Below are 23,371 nucleotides of genomic sequence, written 5' to 3'. Positions count from 1 at the left end.
TCTTGGGAATATTTCGGGGATTTTATAAGGGGTTTCTTGGGGATTGTGATGACTTTTCGATGTTTTAGTAGTGTTTTCAGAGGTTCTTGAGGACCTAGGGGTAAGTCTGCAGAAGTTTTCGGTGAAGTACTAGTGCTGTTCAGGTGAAAAACACAAACGGGAGGGTTTTCCAGTAGGGTTTTTGGCTGTTTGGAAGAAGTTTCGGTGGGAGATGAATGGTCATGGGAGGTGGACCGTCGTGGAAGGTGTACGGTTGCAAAGAGGTGAACCGTCGTGGAGGTGAACCATCGTAGGGGAGGCGTACGCTTACCTCCGAAAATGGTGCGACCATTAAGGAGGTGCAAAAACTTAAGCTTTGAAAACGAGGAGTCTCAGGAAGCAAAAATCCGTGACAGGGCTGGCGCTAACAAAAGTGCAACCGGTTCTGGGTCAACTGGCGCTGATAGTTTGGAGTGTTAACACAACCGATGCTGAACCTCAAGAAAGGCACCGGGGCTAAGGATTAGGAGGACAACCAGAGTTGGCCTTTGGTGGACACAGTCGGTGCTGGCTTTAGTCGGCGCTCATCAGCACATGTGGCTTATCATGATGCGGAGAGTGATGCTCGCTTATGGTAGTAAGTTACGTGTAGGATTTGCTACGCTTGGCGACGAGCTACATATGGCGATGTTCATGGGCCTACAAAAAGTGGTGAATGATGATACGACGTGGCTTGTTGTACCTGTTGGAAGCCAAATCATCAAGGATCACAGTGAGGTCCAAGTCGTTATGTGGAAGGGCACCCACTGTGAACATGATATGCTTTCCGTCATAGGCCAGTTCCTTGTCAGGGCAGCCCACTTTGTATGTATGATATACACGTTGAACGAATCGTTCGTTTTATATTTGATATACACTTCAGATGAGATATCTGACTTGTATGTTTGACATACACGTCCGTTGAACTGAGGCTAACTTCTTGGAGTGGCTCTGCTTGGTCTTCTAGTATGTAACCATCCTCTTATCCTCAGATGCAAGAGAAACATAGTAGGTTATGGTTTGTAACTTTCCTCTTATCCTCAGATGCAAGAGACTTGTAACCTCCCTAGTAAAGGGCCTCTTGTAACTTGTAACTCGTTTTTACTGCAATAAAAAGGAGTTAGAATTTTGTTTGGACTATCTAGCCTATTTTCGCGTTGAGTCCCATTCTTTTGAATACGCATTATGGGTAGTACTTCTTGAAGTATCGTCCATTGATTGGGGGCATTGCCTCCTCTCCATCAGGATGTGTCAGTATATAGGCTCCATTGGGTAAGACCTTTTTTACTATAAAGGGACCTTCCCACTTAGGCTCAAACTTCCATTTACGCCGGCCGCGCATAACAATAAGCCTCTTGATAGCTACGACTAGATCACCGCGAGTGAGTGAGCAGACTTTGATAGACTTGTAAAAAGCCCTCTTCATTCTCCCATGGTTGAGTTCAAGGTTCTGCTGAGCTTCTAGCCACTTTCCATCGAGTGAATCCAATTCTTGATACCGAAGATTGACTCTCTCATCTTCAGTTATTCGTTAGTGAAAGGTGACTTGCAGTGAAGGGATTTGTATTTCGAGAGGTAAAACTGCTTCACCCCCATAGACTAGAGAATAAGGAGTGGAATCAATAGCATTTCGTGTAGTAGTGTGATAAGCCCATAGCGCTTCAGGAAGCTTCTCATGCCAGTTCTTCCTTTTTTTTGTACTAAATTTCTTAAAACGTTGCACAGAGTCTTATTAAAAGCCTTACCTAATCCCTTCGCTCGAGGGTGGTACATAGTCGAATACCTCCATTTGAAACTCAATTGATTAACTAAGCGATCGATGTGATGACTCCTAAATTGAGGGCCATTGTCAGATACAATCCGGTCGGGCACCCCGAAGCGATATATGATATGATGTTGAATGAAGTAGGCCATTTCCGTCCTAGGAACTTGCTTAAGGGTGACAGCTTCAGCCCACTTAGAGAAATATTCTATGGCAGCTGGGATAAATACATGGACCATTGTGAAAGGAGGATCAATAGGCCCTACGATGTCCATACCCCAATGTGAGAAGGGCCATGATGCAACCGTATGGTGTAAGGATTTGGAGGCTGGTGAACTAGGCTGGAGTTTATTTAGCATACTTGGCACTTTTTAGCATAGCTTAAAGAATCGACGATCATGGAAGGCCAATAATATCCCAACCTACGTATTCATTCATAGAGCTTAAGATTAGACTTGTGTAGTCCACAAATGCCTGAGTGGACTTCTTCTAACACCTTATTTGCTTGTTGGATATCGACACATTTAAGAATAACGTCGTCAAATGATCGTCTAAAGAGAGCATCTCCTTCAAGGAGGGTATACTTGGTAGACATTCGACGTATGTTGTTGTGTTCGGTACGATCTTTCGGGAGCCTGCCATGCTTTAGGAAACTAATGATGGGCTCTGTCCAATCTTCTACCAGCTCAATTTCTACACACATTGGGCCAAAGAATTCGGGTTTTTGATTCCGACACTTATCTCCTTGACTTTGTGCTATTGATTACTTCTTTGGTTGATAGAAGTGCTCCAAATGGATAAGGAGGGCACTCGGGAAATATATTTCTCTCGTCATCCGCATCGACCTCGGTTCTTAGTATGATGTGTCTCCATTCTACCACCCAAACAAGCGTGGATCCTGATGAGGACAACTGAATTGTAGCACCGAATTTTTCAAGTGCATCAGCCTGCGGCCTTCTGAAGATGTGACTCAAGGATATGTCCTCAAACTGAGCCATATACGATTTTGCAGTAACATGACAAGGCTTGAGAGCATCTTTTCTCACATCATAAATCCCTTTGAGTTGTCGGATAACCAACTCAGAGTTGCCATAGATCTTGAGCTGCTCCAAGTCGAGGTCGAAGGCTATCTCGTGTTCGATTATAAGGTCCTGATATTCTACTATATTGTGGGAACCGGCTTGAACGAGAGAGAAAGAAAGTGGCAATATTCCTCCTCTCGATATCAAGAATACTACTTCGGCGCCTCCTCAATCTGATTGGAAGGCTTCATCGAAGTACAATTCCCACATAAGAGTAAGGTCTGCACATAATACTTCTTCATCAGGGAGGTCACTTGATAGAGGAGATTCTGCCAGTACAGGGTGTGCTGCGAGAAAGTTAGTCAAGGCCTAACCCTTGATGGCCTTCTGTGGGACATACGTGATGTCAAATTCCATCAGCAATAATGCCCACTTAGCAAGGCATTCTGACAAGCATGGGCATGTCATGAGAAACTTTACAGGATCAACATTTGATATAAGTTTCACTTCATGACCAAGCAAGTAATGGCGGAGTTTTGTACTGCGAAGATCAAGGCCAGACACATCTTCTCAATAGCGGATAATTCTTCTCGGCCCCTTGCATCATGCGGCTGAGGTAATAGAACACAATCTCTTTTCCCTCTTCATTGTTTTGTGCCAACAATGCTCTAAGTGACTCGTCCAAAGCAATCACGTATAGAATGACTGGTTTTCCCAATACTGGTGTAGAGAGCACTGGAGGGTTGAGTAAATCATGCTTGATGTCATCAAGGGCTGTTTGACATGCTTCATCTCAGATGAGTGGGGTATCTTTCTTTAATAGGTGTGTAAAGGGTTTACAGCGACCTAAGAGGTTTGAAATGAACCTACGAATGTATGCCAGTTGCCCTTGGAGGGAGCGTAGTTCTCAAAGTGTAGTCAGTGAAGACATTTCTTAGATTGCCTTGATCTTGACTGGCTCAACTTCAAGCCCTTGATGTTTGACGATAAGCCCCAAGAATTTTTTGGAACGTACGCCAAAAGTGCATTTCAACGGGTTCATTTTTAGTTGATGAAGACGCAATCGCTTGAACACCTTTTCAAGGTCTCTCATGTGAGCATCCTTTTCTTCAGATTTTACCACCAAGTCATCTACATAACACTCCACCTCTTTGTGCATCATGTCTTTGAAAATGGTCGTCATTGCTCTTTGATATGTGGCGCCAGCATTCTTTAATCCAAAAGGCATCATTGTGTAATAGAAGACCCTTTTGGAGTTAGGAATGTAGTGTCCTCTTCATCTTCGCGCGCCATCCTTATTTGATTATACTCGGAGTATCCGTTCATGAAGGAAAAGCTTTAAAATTGAGTTGTAGAGTCGATGAGCATCTCGGTGAATGGCAACAAGAAGTCATCCTTGGGACAGGCGGTATTCAAATCGCGAAAGTCAATACACACTCTGACTTGACCATTCTTCTTCTTTAACTGAGACGACATTTGCTCGCCATTTTGGGTATTTGACTTCACAGATGAAACATGCTTGTCAGAGTTTGGTCACCTCGACGTCTATCTGCATCTCGAGGTCAGGCCTGAACCTTCTAGATTTTTGTTTGAGACGTTTGACAATTGGATCAATGCCGAGATGGTGAATAGCGACATGAGGGTCTAAACCATGCATCTCATGGTAGTGCCAAGCAAAGATGTCTTGGTTTGTTTTCAAGAAGGTAGTGAAATCTTCTTTCTATTTTGGAGAAATATTCACTAAAATGAAAGTGGGTCTAGAATCCGTTTCGTCTCCAATATTTATTTCCTCAAGTTCGTCAACTGTGGCTTGACCACCTTCTTCCCATTCTTCTGGAGCCTCTTGCAACTCTTCATCGTCGCGTTTAGATATCTTTCGATCGACCTCAAGTGCAGAGTCCCATGATCTTGACATTTCTACCTCTGATAGAGGTCCAGAGTGGATCATAATTTTTGCACCCTTCTCTAACCGATTAACGAAAATGTCAACCTCAAAAGTGGAAAACACGTCAGGTTGGAGAGACTTATCTCAAAACTTAGAGGAAAATTGAGGTTCAATGATAATGATGTGAAGAGCGTCTTCACACGAATGACATGGTATTCGTACGGATGCCTGGAGTGTTTGCTTCGAGCCAGCTGGTTCTTCACAGACTTATATCATGTGGCAAGCCTCTTGAGTGTAGAAACTTTGCCCTCTTGACTCTCTCAGTCTCTGCTCAAAGTCAGGCTTAGGTGGCCACTGGGGTTTCTTTGGCTTCGACTTCTTGCGCTTTTTTGAAGAAGGTGGCTCTGTCTTGGCTTTAGCTGCCAGGGCATCAACAATTGTTAGGAATCTTGCTACCTATGCGAGAGTCTTTCTCAATCGCTTCCGTAGCGTCCTGCTTATGTTGGATCCTGCAAGTTCTCGGTCTAGAGTGTCGAAGTCAAGACATATAAAGATTTTACCTGTAGAAGAGAGAGAAGAGGGAGAATGAGAAGCAGGAGAAGAAGGAGGAGAAGGGTTAGAAGGTGGGGGACTTTTATGGTCGTTCCCCTCATCAGACCGATTTGGGCAGCGTTTTCTGTCATCACTAGGGTTGGACGGGTGTAGGGGGTCTTTTTGGTCTTTTTTTTGCCAAGACTGTTGAGGAGTGCTTTTAACGTTATGACCCTTATCAGACTTGTGCTGAGTGGGAGATGGAACGGGGACATCTTCTTGACAGGACAAAGAAGGAAGAAGGATCGTGCTAGAGATGAAATCCAGTAAAATTGGCAGTGGAGGAAGGTGTCTAAGAAATTCCTGCTCAACTGTGGGTTGAGCGGTCTTGTTTCTTAGTCGACTAGCCCTTGGTGCCCATCTTTTTTTGGTTTTTTCAGGTGATGTTTGACTCATCTCGCTTGGATGGCGAACCGCCCTAGCTTGGTGAATTGCTTCTCGCCTTAAAGACTTGAGTCTGCTTCAGCCATGATCGACTATCCATGGCTGAGCAATAGAGGGTTCTGTAGGGTCTAAATCATTGATAAGAAGGTCCTGCTTTGGGAGATCTCCTTGCCTCATTGGAGAAGTGAAAAACTCTTAACACTCCCCTATTTTCTTTGCGAATATAATAGGGAAACTTGTGCATTTTGATAGATAATGGCCTCTTATCTGATGGTATGGGCACCAACGATATTTTCTCCCCTTAGCAAGGCAACAAGGTTGCCTTACTTGCTCCAGTGTGATAATGCCTTCCTGAAGCATTATAATGAAGAAGGCGTAAAGGATATCGGGCATTTCATCTTTCTCTTGGATAGTTACAGCATGAGAGGCTTTGGCTACCCCGAAGGCCTTCTTCAAGTTTTCAAGCTTTATCTGACCCTTCAGAATCAGGGCTTCGATAATAACCTTTAGCTCGTAATAGTCATCTGTGGGATGATTGATCCTCCGATGGTAGGCACAATAATTAACCTAAGTTTCAAGGCCAAGTTGCTCAGGGTATTTGGTTTCTGGAAGATGGATCATATTATGTTCCAATAATAAGTGAAATAGCGCAGTGACCCATTCCTTTTGAAAGGGAATGACCTTGTTCTTATGTCTGGTGAAATAATCACCACGAGTAAGGTTGGCCGGTGGGGGAACCCGATTATACAACTATTGTTTCTTATCAACCTGGGGTGTTACTTTTGATGTGCTTATCCCTTTAGAGAGGTCCAAAGTTTGGGAGGGAGAGTTCTTTGAATTAGCGACCCTGAAGGTTGCACCGATTACCCCTTTTTGTTGGCTGCCACGTGAGTTATTTCGAGAGTTACCATTGCTCCAATTGTTTGCTGAACTTGTAGATGGTTGTCGTGTCGTGCCATGGTGGCATTATAAACTTTATATGCGTACTGACATGAAGGTCAGATTAGAGGCCTCAACATATGGAACGATCTAAGGTCGCATGTTCCGCATGCAAATTTGGACCACTTCCTTCTCAGGCATAGGATTAGGATAGCGGGAGGCCAAGTTTCTCCATCTTGATATGAACTGATCTACGGGCTCATCAGGGTCTTTAGTCAGGGTGAGACGTTCGATGGTTTGAACTTCTCTCTCAACCTCATGGAAGCATTGATAGAATAGTTTTTCCATCTCCTCCCACGTATGCATTGTGTTTGGAGGAAGTCGGGCATACCATTGAAATGTTGGGCCATCGAGGGTCCCAACGAAATGTCAGAGAAGAAGTCTCCCATCAGTCACTGTTTCTAGACATGCTGCCCAGAAGTGGGAAATATGCTGGTTCGGGGACATGGTTCTGTTGAATAAAGGAAACTTCCCTTACTTATAATCTGAGGGAAACGAGATCTGATCAATATACGAGGGGTATGGACTTTGATAAGGCCTTGTGACCTGTATCCTAGGGATTTACCTGTTCTTTAGGCTATAGGTGACCATCAGAGTGGTGGGAATTGACCTCATGGTTAGCAGACTACTGTGCGGTGTCGATACGATCAATCTTTTCCATCATCGAGTGCACCATATCCTTAAACTTGTTCATGCGCTCTTCCTGCACATCACTGGGCTCGCTTACGACCATTACGCTGACCTCTTCACTATGGAGGTCGACGTTATTGGCAACAGAGGTCTCTCGAACTTAACGGGTCATACGTGGTAGGTCAGTCAGCAGGGGGCTAGCATGCCTAGACTGAACTCGACTCTTGTATGCTGATCGCGTTTGGATCGGTTCTTGACGGTCTTGAGACCGTGGTTGCTGAGCGGATGGGTCTTTTTCTATAATAGTAACCACAACATAGGGCTCATGGAGATCTTCTTTAGGATTCATTGTCTGAAGGGGGTAGAAAAGACTCAGGTGAAGAGGGTCGTCAGAATTGGTTGTTTTGACTGCCTTGTTCACCTCCCTAGTCAAAATTAGCAAACCTCTATCGAATTTAGCATTGAGATTTTGGTGGACCTCGTGTCAAACTACAATTTAGATCGTGACTAGTCATCTCTTTTTGCACAAGAGAGAGTTGTCTTCATCAGGTACGACAATGGATGAGGGCCAAGAACTGGAGTCATCTTGGGCCAGGGAGGATGAAGGACTCGATCTTCCGTCAGGTCGATGCCCCAGGTCTCTTGTGGCTCAAGAGAGCTGGTTCAGGAAGGTACTCTTAAGGAAAACCTTCTAGTATCAACACTGAAGGTGCTTGGAAGGAGTGGATCGGAGCAGGGTTGACCCATGAGGAGGACTGAGTCTAGGGCAAGAGGGCGTCTTTGATGGTGACACCTGTGAGCCCCTTGAAGAAGGGTCATGGGTGACCTAGGGGTCAACCCGGGCCCCCAAGTGGTCTAGTAAGTGTCTGCAAGAGAACAGGTGTAGGCCTGTCAGCTACAGGGTGCCCTTGTGTGTGTAGAGTAGGAGGACTGGAAGGTCGTCTCTTTTGTACTCGGGCTGGCATGGCAAAGACATTGCCCATAGCAGTGAGATGCATATGAGTACCGTGCATAGGACTTGACCTTAAAAGATTTGATCTTGGACACAATCTCAAGGTGACAGAAGGGTTTCTCAGAGGTGTGGCTCGAGTGAGTAACCCACAAGCCTTATGATGCGTGTGAGCCTCTAAGGAAAGAGACCAATGGTGCATAAATGTGGGGGGTAGCCCTATGGTGACACACAAAAGCAATGTCAGCTTGTTTGCCTTTTGCAGAAAGGGACTAGGCAGCCTTCCGGCATACCTCAGGAACACGACCGGCAAGTGACTTGCCGGTGGCTGGGTGCATGCTGTCTGGGGCAACAGAAGTGCTGTCGATGCAGGGTGCCTTGGTGGAGTTTCCCCCAAAGTGAGGAGATGGGGAGTGAGGGATTTTTAGTTCCCCACCTCACATCGATCCATGTTAAGACTTGAGAGCTGGACAAGGGGTCTTTGCTCAAGAGGATGGCTGAGAATGAAGTTGAAGGAACTTGTTCCCTAGGGACACTCTCGAATACAGGGATAAGAAAATCCCCGATTCGGATAAATGGGTTACAGAACCCGCAAGACATAATAAAATGTGAGAGCATATTATAAAAGAAGAAACTAGCCAAACAAGAACGATCTGAATAAGGGGTAATAAGTCCCTAGTGGAGTCATCAAGCTGGTTAGGTGCCTTGATCTCACCCTCCAGACTCTCTAGGGATCAGGGGGCACACGTCTCGAGTTACGAGGGAGGACCCGGGATGTTTTTGAGATTGCTCTCTCGATAACCTCGTTCGAGAACAGGGGCAGGTGTTACCAACCGGTGAGAGAGAAATTTAATGGGGGTTCGGGGTTTACTTTGGCTAACTCGTGTGGGAGCCCTCTTAGATCACGAAGAAAGTCCCCCCAGTAATAAAACTAGATCAAAATTGCTTCCCTTGGCTTTTATTGTTCTTATTTTCTGCTTTTCTACAATCACACACATATATGGCAAAGATGATAAGACAGGTGGGTCAGACCTCACCCTTTTCCTCTTTGATGAATGTACACAAGCATGCACATTCAAAAAGAAGAAAGAAAAACATGGGGAGAGAAGAATTCGACTAAGCGAGAGGATTAGAGCGGTGACTAGGTTGGTGGATAATTAGCTTGATGTGGTAGTAAAGGGGTCTCAGAAACTAAGACTGGCTCACAGAATTACTACTAGACGTCATTATCAATACCACTAACTAGGCACGATGATCGGTCTGGTGTGGCAATAAAGAGGGCCAAGTAATGCTGTCACATCTTACGGTTAGATGACAAGACTACCACGAGAGAATAACCTTAATCCCTCTTAGTCGAATGAAGGAATGGCAGAATTAAGGCTATAAGAAAAGACTAAGAAGAGAAGAAAGGAAGAAAACTGTATGAAAGACGAGAGGATGAAGGAGAGGGAGGGAAGGAAGGCACAGTCAGAGCTAATCATTGTCAACTGTGTTAGAATGAAGAGAGAGAAAATGCAATCGACATTAGACTTCATTGACTGTGTTGTATAAAGGAGAAGAGAGAGAAATTCAGCCGATGCTCGATCTCACAAATTGATAGAAAGAGAGAGAAAACCAATCGGTGCTAGGTCTCATCGACTGACACAAGAAGAGAGAGAAAACCAGTCGATGGTAGGTCTCACTGACTGACACAAGAAGAGAGAGAAAACCAGTCGACGCTAGGTCTCATTTACTGACAGGAGAAGAAAGAAAAAACCGGTCGACGTTAGGTGTCACCAACTGATAAAAGAAGAGAGAGAAACCAATGGACACTAGGTCTCATTAGCTGACCAAAGAAACTTACACTAAGCCTCACCGATTGTGACAAAAGAAAGATAGAAAATCTGCCAACGCTAAGCTTCACTGAGCATGACAAAAGAAAGAGAGAACCAACCAGTGCTAAGCTTCGTCGGTTGCATTAGAAGAGGATGGATGGAGATATATATTAAAAGAAAAGAGAGAAAGAGATAGAGACGAGAAGAGAGGAGGAGAGAGAGAGACAAGAAGAAAGAAGGAGAGAGAGATGAGAAGTAGAGAGAGAAAGAGAGATATAGACAAGAAAAAGAGAGAGATGAGAAGAGAAAGAAAGATATAAAGATGAGAAGAAGAGAGAGAAAGAGAGAGATAAGAAGAAGAAAGAGAATGAGGAAGAGATAAGAAGAGAGGATGAGAGAGAAAAAGGGGAGGATAGAGAATGAAGGGAGGAGATAAAAAGAGGGAAGGAGAGAGAAAGAGGGGAGGAGAGAAAGTTACCTGCCTGAAGGGTACTGACCTTTTTCTTCTCTCTCCTCTGTCTCTCTTTCTCCCAAGGACGTACTCACAAACTCAAGCAGGAATGGAAATTTTATTGAATCAATCCAAAATGAACAGAAAGGCCCTTATAATTTCCCTTTAGATGTTTATATAGCATTGGGGTAAAACGTGATTGTACGCCCAAAAACTAACTAAATTGAAAAAATTACAATTTAATTGAATTTAAAGAAATTCTAAAAATGGGTGCAAAAGGATTGTTTTGCCCCTTCCTAACATTGTGTTGAATTCCAAAACAATCCCTGCTACTGCTCGAGAACTTGTGTGATCTTCCATGGCTTACCCAAGGTCTTTTTGATGCCCGTTTGATCTAAAGATTGTTGTTTTATTGTAGGGCTTGGCATTACGAACATTTTTATACCAACTACTAGCCATGAATCATTTGTTGAGCCATGATCATGAGACATGAATTTTGGGTGAATCTTGAAAACTTTGGATCGATTGTGTGCTTGTTCCTTGATGTTTTTCCATGACTTCTTAATTGAATCACATAGAGCTTGTCGTTACGATCATGTTGCAATGAACATAGCTTCATTTCATGTTCAGATAAAGATTTTGTCGTCTTGCGTTTTTTAGTCATAATCTTAGAATTTGACAGCCACAATTTACAGTAGATTTGATGCATTCATGTGTGAATTCTAGTTGTTCATCGTACGCAAGGTTCGGACCAGAGATAGCCTCAGACCTCACGTACATAGTGCAATTGGTTTCGTGTCGATCGGGTATGCGAGCGTCATGAACTGGCATCACAAATGATGGGTGCTGCTTTTGAATTTTCTGCAACTTCCTTCATGGATTAGCGGCTTTCATTTAGTTTTTCTCTCTGTTCGAGTGTCGTCATAGGGCATACCACATATCGAATTGTTCGTCTTGATGAGACGAATATGCTTACCAAATTTGGGAGCTATCCGACTTGGAGCGAGTGAGACATAGACCTTGAAAGTGACTGCCCATTGTTTGAACGTATTTTTCATCACCTTGGTGCCTGGTAGGAAGCAGGTCACTAAAGCCTTCAATACAGTGGAAATTCCTGACAGTTTAGAAGGGCCAGAAAATTTGTCAAGATCTTCATCAATACTTCAAAAGGCCACATACTGAGTTTCATCGCAATCAAACATGTTTAAGGTAGTGAACACAAAGAAACAATTTCAGTAAAATCGGTCTCTAGCACATTGAAATGGACCCTAGAACTAGATCTATACCTTTGGTGCCTCAAACAGCTGTGGGACCACCGTCGTTGGATTTGACACACTTGAAACCCCATGGGTGAAGTTTCGGCTTAATCGGGCACTTCAGGATAAAGTTATGGGTAGAAGACTAGAATGGGGTAGGTCGCATACTATTCCCGTGTCGCCTCACTGCACAAAAACACCATTAAAGATGGATGTTTTTACAGTCACTGGCAGTCACTTTCGGGACCTATATCTCACTCATTCCAAGTCGGATCGCTCTCAAATTTAGTGAGCATGTTCATCTCATCAAGAGGAACAATTCGATATGTGGTACTCCCCGTAATGACGCCTAAGTAGAGAGAAAAACTAAATGAAAGTCGCTAATGTGTGAAAGAAGTTGCAGAAAATTCAGTAGCACACCTAGTTCGAGCAGCCAGATCACGATGCTTGCATATCGATCAGTATGAAACAAATTGCATTATGTGCAAGAGGTCTGAGCCCATCTCTGGTTCGAACCTCGCGTACGATGAACGGTTAGATTTCACACACGAAGGTATTAAAGCTGTTGTAAATTTCGGCCGCCAGATTTCAAGATTCCAACCAAAAGCTCGAGACGACAAAATCTTCATCTGGACATGAAATCAAGCTATGTTGTTTTGCAACATAATCGTGATGGCATACTCAATATGATTCAATGAAGAAATCACGAAGAAACATAAAGGAATGAGCACACAATCAATTCCAAGTTTTCAATATTCATCCAAGATTCAAGTCTCATAATCATGGCTCAAATACATGATCCATGGCATGAAGTTGGTATCAAAATGATCACCATGCCGAGCTCTATAAGAAAACAATAATCTTTCGATCAAATGGGCATCAGCAGGGACTGTTCTAGAATTCTACATATTGTTAGGCAAGGGTAAAATAATCCTTTTGCATCAATTTTTGAATTTCTTTAAATAAATTAAATTGTAATTGTCTTCAATTCTAGCTAGTTTTTTAGTGTACACCCATGTTTTAGCCGAACTCTATATAAACATGCAAAGCTAAATTGTAAGGGCCTTTGGTTCTTTTTGGATGGATTCAATAAAATTTTCCTTTCTAGCTTGAGTTTGTGAGTATGTCTTAGATAAGGAGAGAGGTGAGAGAAGAAAAGGGTCGGTACCTTTCAACAAATAACTTTCTCTCTCCTCCCCTCTATCTCTCTCCTCCTCTCTTTCTCTCTCTTCTTTCTCTCCTCCCCTCTTTCTCTCTCTTCTTTCTCTCTCCTCCTCTCTTCTCATCTCTATCTCTTTCTCCCTCTTCCTCTCTTTCCCTCTCTTCATTTTCTCTCCTCCTCTCTTCTTATCTCTATCTCTTTCTCTCTCTTCTTCTCTCTCCTCCCCTCTTTCTCTCTCTTCTTTCTATCTCCTCCTCTCCTCGCTTCTCCTATGTATCTCTTTCTCCCTGCTCCTCTCTTTCTCTCTCTTCATTTTCTCTCCTCCTCTCTTTTTATCTCTATCTCTTTCTCTCTCCTCTCTTTCTCTATCTTCTTTCTCGCTCCTCCTCTCTTTCTCTCTCTTTATTATCTCTCCTCCCCTCTTCTCAACTATATCCCTTTCTCCCTCATCTCTTTCTTTCTCTTCTTTCTCTCTCCTCCTCTCTTTCTCTCACATCCTCTCTTCTCATCTCTATCTCTTTCTCTCTCATCCTTTCTTCTTGTATCTATCTCTTTCTCTCTTATCCTCTCTTCTTGTCTCTATCACTTTCTGTCTCATCCTCTCTTTTCATCTTTATCTCTTTCTCTCTCATCCTCTCTTTTCATCACTATCTCTTTTTCTCTCATCCTCTCTGCTCATCTCTATATCCTTGTCTCTATCTCCTTCTCTCTCTTCTTCTTTCAATAGAGATCTAGCACCGACTAGTCTTCTCTCTTCTTCAGTCAGTCGGTGAGACCTTACGTCAACTGATTTTATCTCCCTTCTTTTGTCGGTCAGTGAGACTTAACGTCCATTAGTTTTATCTCTCTTCTCTTGTCCGTCGACAAGACCTAGTGCTGACTGATTTTCTCTCTCTTCTTTTATCAATTGATGAGACGAAGCAATGACATGTTTTCTCTCTCTTCTTCTGTCAGTCGGTGAGATCTAGTGCCAACTAGTTTTCTCTCTCCTCTTTTATCATTCCATTAGTTTTATCTCTCTTCTCTTATCCGTCGATAAGACCTAGTGCTGACTGATTTTCTCTCTCTTCTTTTATCAGTTGATGAGACGAAGTAATGACATGTTTTCTCTCTCTTCTTCTGTCAATCGATGAGATCTAGTGCCAATTAATTTTCTCTCTCCTCTTTTGTCAATCAGTGAGACCTAGCACTGACTAATTTTCTCTCTCCTCTCCTGTCAGTCGACGAGACCTAACGTGGACTCGTTTTCTTTCTCTTCTCTTTTGTACAACACAGTCGGTGAAGCCTTGCACGGATTGCGTTTTCTCCCTCTTCCTTCTAACATTGTCGGTAATGATTAGCTCCGGCTGCGCCTTCCTTCCCTCTCATCTTTCATACTCTTCTCTTCCTTTCTTTTCCCTCCTTCTTTCTTTCCTTTCTTCTCTTCTTATTCTTTCCTTACGACCTTAATTTGGTCACCCCTTCGTAGGACTAAGAGGGATTGAGGTTAGCCTCTCATGATAGTCATGTCGTCTAGCCGTAATGTTGTTATACTAGGATTACTCGGCTCGCTTTATTGTCACGATAGACCGACCATCGTGCTTAACTAGTCGGTATTGGTAATGACATCTAATAGTGATCCTGTGAGCGATCTTAATTACTGAGCCTCTACTACATCAAGCCAATTATCCACCAACCTAGCCACCGCTCTGATCCTCTCGCTTAGTCGAATTCTTCTCTCCCCCAGTCTTTCTTTCTTCTTTTTGAATGAGCATGCCTATGTAGGTTCATCAAAGAGTGAAAGGGTGAGGTCTGACGCACCAGTCTTATAATCTTTGCCATATATGTGTGTGATTGCAGGAAAGCAGAAAATAAGGAGAATACAAGCCAAGGGAGGCGATTTCGAATTATGTTTATCACTGAGGGGCTTTCTCCTTGATCTAAGAGGGCACCGACACGAGTCAGCCGGAGTAAGTCTCGAACGAACCTTTAAATTCCTCTCTCATCGATTGATAACACCTGCCCCTATTCTCGAACGAGGTTTCCGAGAGAGCATTTTCAAAGATGTCCCGGGTCTTCTCCTGAAACCTGAGAACCACGCCGCCCTATCCCCAAAGGGTCTAAAGGACGAGATCGAGGCACCTAACCAGCTTGGCGACTCCACTGGGGACTTACTACCCCTTAGTCGGATCTTTCTTGTTTGGCTAGTTTCTTCTTTTTTTATCTGCTTTCATTTTTTCTTTCAGATTTTATTTATGGCTTGCGGGTTCTATAACCCATTAATCCGGGGTGGGGATTTTCTTATCCACGAATTCAAGAACATCCCTGGCGAACAAGTTCCTTCAACCTCGTTCCCAACCATCCATTTCAGCAAAGACCCCTTGTCTAGCTCTCAGGTCTTAACCTGGACTGGTGTGAGGCGGGACCAAAAAATCCTTCACTCCCCATCTCCTCGCACTAGTGGAAACTTCATCAAGGCACCCTACATCGGCAGCACTTATGTTGCCCCACACAGCATGCACCCATCCACCGACAAGTCATTTCCGGTCGTGTTCTTGAGGTATGCCAAAAGGCTGCCCAATCCCTTTCTGTAAAAGGCAAACAAGATGCCATTGCTTCTGTGATTTGTCAGAGGGCTACCCCCCACATTTTTGCACCATTGGTCTCTATCCCTAGAGGCTCAACATGTCGAGGCCGAAACCCCACAGTCTCCATCCCTCACACACACCACAATGCTCGTGGGTTACTCACTCGAGCCACACCTCGGGGCAACCCTTCTGTCACCTCGAGACCATGTCTAAGATCGAACCTCTTAAGGCCTGGTCCTACGCACACTACTCATATGCATCTCACTGCTCGCCATGCCAACCCAAGTACACAGGAGGCGACTTTCTCGTCCTCCTACTCTGCACACACAAGCGCACTCTATAAGGGACATGACTAGACCTGTTCTCTTGCAAACACTTGCCAGACCACTTGCTTGAGCCCGGGTTGACCCCCAAGTCACCTATCACCCTTCTCAAGGGATGAACATGTGTCACCATCACAGACGCTCCCTCACCCTTGACTCAGGCCTCCTTATGAGTAAACCCTGCTCCGGACCACTCCTTCATCGAGTAAGCACATTCAGCCTTAGTACTCGAAGGTTTTCACTAAGAGTACCACCCTGAACCAACCTCATCACTTTGGTCGTGTCACTCTAGCCCACAAGAGACCTCGAGGCATCGACCTGATGGAAGATCGAGTCCTTCATCTCCCCGGCCCAAGAGGAGTCCAGTTCTTGGCCCTCAGCCACTGTGGCACCTGATGGAGACAGCTCTCTCTTACGTAAGAAGAGCTGACCAGTCGCGACCTAGATCGCATTTTTGGCACGAGGTCCATCAAAACCTCAAGGCTAAATGCGATAGAGGCCTACAAAAATTGACTAAGGAGATGATCAAAGCAGTCAAAACGACCAATTCTGACGACCCTCTTCACTAGAATCCCTTCTACCCCCTTCAGACGATAAGACTGAATAAGAGCTCCATGAGCCCTGTGCTGTGGTTTTTATTTTAGAAAAAGACTCATCCGCTTAGCAGCCACGATCTCAAGACCGTCGCCCATCCAAACGCGATCAGCATTCAAGAGTTGAGTTCAATTAGAGCATGTTGGACCCCTACTTATTGAGCTACCAGATACAACCTATCCAATTCACAAGCCCTCTGTTACCACTAACGTTGATCTCCATAGACAAACGGTCAATGTAATGGTCGTAAGCGAGCCCGGCGATGCGCAGGAAGAGTGCATGAACAAGTTCGAGAATATGGTGCATGTGATGATGGAAAAGATCGATTGTATCGATGCTGCACGACAGTAGGCTAACCATGAGGTCACTTCCCATCACTCTGATAGTGCATTTCTACGGCATCCCCCTCCTACCTCATAGGACAATTATGTCCGTCATCCAGTCTCTCAGACAAACATTGACGCTAAGGTCACCCATAGCCTAAAGAATAGGCAAATCCTGGGGATACAGGGCACAACGCCTTATCAAAGGCCATACCCCTCGTATATTGATCAGGTCCCATTTCCCTCATATTTTAAGAAAGGGAAGCTTCCTTTATTCAATGGAACCACATCCCCAAACCATCATATTGCCCACATCCAGGCAGCATGTCGAGAAATAGTGGCTGATGGGAGGCTTCTTCTCCAACAGTTTGTTGAGACCCTCGATGGCCTAGCATATCAGTGGTATGCCCGACTTCCCCCAAACTCAGTACATACGTGGGAGGAGATGGAGAAGCTATTCTATCAACCCTTCTATGAGGTCGAGAGAGAGGTTCAAACCATCAAACTTCTCACCCTGACTCAAGACCCCGATGAGCCCGTAGATCAGCTCATGTCAAGATGGAGAAACTTGACCTCCCGTCATCCTAATCTTATGCCTGAGAAGGAAGCAGTCCAAAGTTGCGTGCGGAACATGCGACCTGAGATCGCTCTATATGTTGAGTCCTGTATTCCGACCTCCATGTCAGAGCTGATCTCTAAATCAGTCCGCATACAAAGTCGTTCACGCCACCATGGTGGGACACGACAACCATCCAAAAGTTCAACAAACAACCGGGGTAATGGTATCTTTTGGAATAACACTTGAGGCAGCCAACAGAAAGGAGTAATTAGTGCGGCCGTCATGGTCACTGATTCAAAGAAGTCTCCCTCGCAATTTTTGGACCTCTCAAAAGGGATAAGCACGACAAAGGTAACACCCCAAGCTCGCAAGAAACAACAGTCGTACAATCGGGTACCCCCACCAGCCAACCTTGATCGAGGTGATTATTTCATCAGGCATAAGAACAAGGTCTACCCCTTCGAGAATCAATGAGTCCCTACACTGTTCCGATTATTATTGGAACAGAATATGATCCAGCTTCCGGAAACCAAATTCCCTGAGTGTTCGCAAGTTTTCTTGATATGTTCGCAAAGAAAATGGGGGAGTATCAGGAGTTTTACAATCTCCCTGTAAGTCACTTCTCCATTAGGGCAAGGAGATCTCCCACAACAGGACCTTCTTATCAATAACTTATACCATGCGGAACCCTCGATTTCCCAGCCATGGATAGTCTACCATGACCGAAGCAAACTCAAGTCTTTAAGGCGAGAAGCAGTTCGCCAAGCTAGGGTTGTTCGCCAGCCCAGCAAGATGAATCAAACATCACCTCAGAAAACACAAAAAAGACAGGCACCAAGGGCTACTCGCCGAAGATACAAGACCGCTCAACCCACAGTTGAGCAGAAATTTCATAGGCCCCTTCCTCCACTGCCAACTTTATTGAACTTCATCCCTGACATGATCCTTCTTCCTTCTTCGTCCTATCAAGAAGATATCCCCGTGCCATCTCCCACTCAGCATACGTCCAATGAGGGTGACGACGTTAAAAGCACTCACCAACGATCTAAGCAAGGGAAAGACTTAAAAGACCCCCTGCACCCCTCCAACCCTAGTGATGACGTAAAAAGCTGCTTAGATCGGTCTGATGAGGGGAATGACGTTAAAAGCCCCCACCTTCAAACCTTTTCCTTCTTCTTCTCTTGCTTCTCATTCTCCCTCTTCTATGTTTCGTGACACTACAACCTTGATATGTCTGGACTTCAAGGCTCTAAACCGAGAACTTGTACGATCCAACAAAGCAAGACATAGCGGAAGCGATTGAGAAAGACCCTGGCATAGGCAACAGAATTCCTAACAGTTGCTGATTCCCTAGAAGCTAATGCCAAGGTAGAGCTAAAGAGCAAGAATTTGAAACCAAAGAAACCCCAGTGGCCCTCAAGCCATGATATATGGTGCACAAGACCGGCTGGGCAAGGTCATACTCACGCCCTCGGGCCATGTCACAAGCCACATACAATATGCCTAGACGAATGTCGTCTCCCCTGCCAGGAAGGATGAATTTGCTAAAAGATAAGGCCAAATACGCTGCCAAGAAGACACGGTCATCGCCTGTCTCGAGTTGATAGACGGGAGGTGTTTCCTTCACATTTGCCTTCTCTTTCCCTTTTGGAGTATCCTGACCACCTTCAGGATAAGCCCCACAAAATAATTTTACCCACTCCGTAAAGGTAACCCTGCCATTGCTGGACCGGCCGGCAATCGACAAATAAACCATGAAGATCTTTGGAAGGCTAGCAGGTTGCTCTTCATCCCCTAAGTTAACACCAACGAACATGACTTAGTTTGGGGGAACAAACTTGTCATACATAGCCCCAATCATAGGGAGGCCTCCAATGAAATGAAGATCTAGTAAGGAGATCCATGCTTCCCTATGCTTAAGAAGCTAGGTATTACTAACATGGCTCCATGTCTCTAGCAATACCTTTATTGTATTGGAGCAACGGTCATAGTAGTTGCCTGATCACTGGACCGCTGCCAATAGTGAAGCACATTCAAGAGTGCTTTTGTATGATACCAATTCCTTGGCATTCTAGGAAGTGTATCCCTTCAGGTATTGGTGCTCTCCTTGAATCCAGAGGCCTTTTTGTTGACCACATTAATAGTCCCTTTGCATGTACCATCCGCTTCCCTAAGGTAGGCAAATTCTCCCCAGAAGCTATGTTTCAATGCATACAATGAAGAAGTGTCATCCCTTCTTCAGTACTAACATTTCCATCATTACCCTCGTGCACTTCGAAACAAATAAGGTCAGTAATGAAAGTGACACTTAAGGGCCACTCTAGTTCTCACACTGTCTGGGTCAGCCAAATGGGTTCACCCCTTGATAAAACTTCGCTTGTAAAATCGCAAAAATCAATCTCTCCCTCCCTTGGAAGCCTCTTCACATTGGGAATTTGGTAAAAAGAACCAGCCATTATAAAAGGCTTGGTAGTTTACTATCAAATGTTACTAAGACACTAGACCAGCGCTGACTGAGTTTGCCAACACTTAGCGCCGGTTGAGTCTTTCAAATGCCTAGCGCCGGTTGCGTGCCAACAGCTAGCACCGGTTGAGTCTTTCAAACACTTAGTGTCGGTTGTGTGTCAACACCCAACGTCGGTTGTGTGTCAACACCCAACGTCGGTTGTGTGTCAACACCCAACGTTGATTGCGTGCCAGACGACTAGCGTCGGTTGAGTCTTTTAGCACGTAGTGCCAGTTGAGATTGCCAATACCCTGTGCCGATTGAGCTTATCCAAGGCCAGCGTCGGTTGTGATCGAATCTCTCGCACATGCCACGAATCTTAATCGTGACACCTCGAACTTAGCTGCGCCGACTGATAACCGTCTCCACATCCTTCGACGCTGCCTCACACACGAGCAACTAACAACCGTCACCACGTCTCGAAGGAGGTAACCATATGCCTCCCGTGTGACGGTTCAGCTCCACAACGGTTAACCTCCTCCAACCGTACACCTTCCATGACGGTCCACCTCCCGTAACCTTTCGTCTCCGGCTGGAACTTCTGTTACACGGCCAAAAAACCTACTGAAAAATGCATAACCATTGTCTAGCTGTAAGACCTTAAACCATAGTACACGTCTTAGCCGCATGATGTTAAAAGGCTCAGCACCATGGTCCGAACTATATGACCTTAAACTGTAGCGGAGGTCTAGTTGCACGACCTTAAACTGCACCGTCCTAGTTGTATGACTTTAAACTACGTAACCATGGTCGAGCTGTGTGACCTTAAGCCAAAGTGCATGTTCTGGGCGCCTGACGAAAACTGCTTTGCATAGGTCCAGGAAGCAAAACTATAAACTCGCCCCCACATACATGCACACGCCTTTACGTGCACTTTCATGCACTCCTTCCTTAACCTACTTGTTAGTGTGCGGGCACCACCTTCATTACCTCCCTAGTGAGTCCATTCAATTCATCACCACACCTCATTCCCTAGTGAGTCTCACTCGCGCTCACAATACGATGAACCTTACCGCCATCCATACTCGTAAATTAGTGGGTCACCATCGTCCACTCACATTTCATATGTCATAGGTAGCCTAATGCTAATTCCCCAAGTGAACCAAACCATCACCATACTCACTCCATGGCCTCCACATGCTACCATTCATCACCACCACGGTCGAGCTGTATGACCTTAAACCAGTGCACGTCTAGGCCAGATGACGTTAAACTATTTCGCATAGGTCCTGAAGGCATGACCGCGAACACCCCTTCACAAAAAAATAATAATAACAAGCATGGTGTATACCTTAACAAGGGAACGCTATGAGTAAAAATGGCGAATGGGCATGGTCATGTAACCATGAGTAAAAGAGTTACGTGGAAAAAAAAAACCAAGCACGGTGAAAACCCGACAGGGCATCATGGGTAAAAATGGATGAAAAGGGTGAACATGGCCTAAAGGTCATGGGTAAAAGAGCTCTAAAATAAAAAGAAGTTGGTGAAAACCGTCTCTACAACGTTGCTTCCCAAATTCAAGTGAAATTCTGCAAAGGACGCTTGGATCAATAAACAGGTTGATGCAACACTCATCTCAACAAGCGGCTTCAGTCCTCACTCAAAAAGAAGAAAATCCTAGTGTCACAATACCAGGACAGCAAAAATATTGGCTTCAAGGAATAGATTTCGACAACTTGAGTCCAGTTGCAAAAGGACTCGAAAGACAGAAGACTCGCCAAGACGGCAAGATATGTCTCATGAGGAAGAACATTATTCCCACGAGGTCACAAATACACTCCAGAAACAAACATTACAAAGGCAGGTAACTGACAAAACAAGGGGAGAACCTGCCAGAGACGTCAACTCGTCTAGCCTGCATGACTAGATCTTAGGGATCGGCTAATAGAACCTGCCCCCAAATGGATTTAGTAGACGAGACTCATAGTGGTACTCTGAATGTCAAAAGCAAACCTGGTGTAGCAACAAACAACACCTACCAAAGCAAACCAACGAACCTAGACCAAATGGGAACAATTCCCTTCTACATGGCACTCAATTGCCAAACGGGCCTAATTCTGACTGACGACGTTTGTACATAATCCTCAACTTTAGAATCACCAACAGTCTGCACGAGGGTGAGGACTTCGACAAGATCCCTCAAAAAAGTCTCTTTTCCCACGAAAGCCTCTACAGACGGATCCGCAAGCATTGCATCCCTACTTTTGAGCAGCCTAGTTACACTATTATGTGAATCTCCTCGACATTCACGTAGTCCTGTGGCTAGGAAGCAAAAAAGTAAAAGCTGAAGGAAATTTTTTGAATGATTGTCCTTCTTGCTTCTCTTGAAGCACAACATTCAGTGGGGCAAGCTGTTTGAACATATGTTTTAGCACCTTGATCCCTGGTAGGAAGCAGGTCAATAAAGCTTACAAAATAGTGGAAATTCTTGTTAGTTTCAAAAGGGCCCCAGAATTAGTCAAGATCTTCATCAAAACTTCAAAAGATCACCTGTCGGGTTTCATCACATTCAAACATGTCTAAGGCAGTGAACACAAAGAAATAATTTAAGCGAAATCGGTCTCTAGTACCCAGAAATGGACCCCGTAACTAGAGTTGTACTTTTAGTGTGTCAAACAGCTGTGGGACCATAGCTATTAAATCGGGCACGATTGAAAACCCACATGGGTCAAGTTTCGGCTTAATTGGGCACTCCAGGACAAAGTTATGGGTAAAAGACTAAAAAGGGGTAGGTTGCATACTATTCCCATGTGGCCTCACTGCACCAAAAAACCATTAAATATGGTTGTTTTCACAGTCATGGATTGTCACTTTCGGGGCCTATATCTCACTCTTTCGAAGTCGGATCACTCCCAAATTTGGCGAGCGTGTTCGTCACATTAAGACGAACAATTCAATATGTAGTACTCCCAGTGACGACGCCTGAGTAGAGAGAAAAACTAAATGGAAGTCGCTGATCTATGAAAGAAGTTGTAGAAAATTCAACAGCAGTGACCCTCGTTTGAGCAGCCAGATCACGACGCTCGCATACCCGATCGGCACATAACCAATTACATTATGTGCATGAGGTCCGAGGCTATTTCTAGTCCTAACCTCACATACGATAAACAGTTGGATTTCACACATTAAGGCATCATATCTACTGTAAATTTCGGCCAACGGATTTCAAGATTCCGACCAAAAGCTCAAGAGGACAAAATCTTCATCCGGGCATGAAATCAAGCTACGTTTGTTACAACGTGATTGTGATGGTATGCTTAGTGTGTGATGGTATGCTTAGTGTGATTCAATGAAGAATTCACAAAGAAACATCCAAGAACAAGCACACAATCGGTCTGAAGTTTTCAAGCTTTATCCAAGATTCATGTCCCATAATCATGGCTCAAAGACATGATTCGTGGCTCGAAGTTGATATAAAAATGATTTCCATACCGAGCCCTATAAGAAAAAAATAATCTTTCTATCAAATGGGCATCAAAATGAACCACGAAAGATCACGTAAGTTCTCGCGCATCAGCAGGGACTGTTTTGAAATTTCACACATTGTTAGGCAAGGGCAAAACAATCCTTTTGCAATCATTTTAAAAGTTCTTTAAATACAATTAAATTGCAATTATCTTCAATTCTAGCTAGTTT

This window comes from Amborella trichopoda, chromosome 3, assembly GCF_054954075.1.
Source record: "Amborella trichopoda isolate Santa Cruz 75 chromosome 3, AtrichopodaSantaCruz75HAP2 v2.0, whole genome shotgun sequence".
In the NCBI taxonomy this organism is placed as follows: Eukaryota; Viridiplantae; Streptophyta; class Magnoliopsida; order Amborellales; family Amborellaceae; genus Amborella; species Amborella trichopoda.
The sequence above is the reverse complement of the archived record's forward strand: the minus strand, read 5'-3'. Positions refer to the sequence as shown.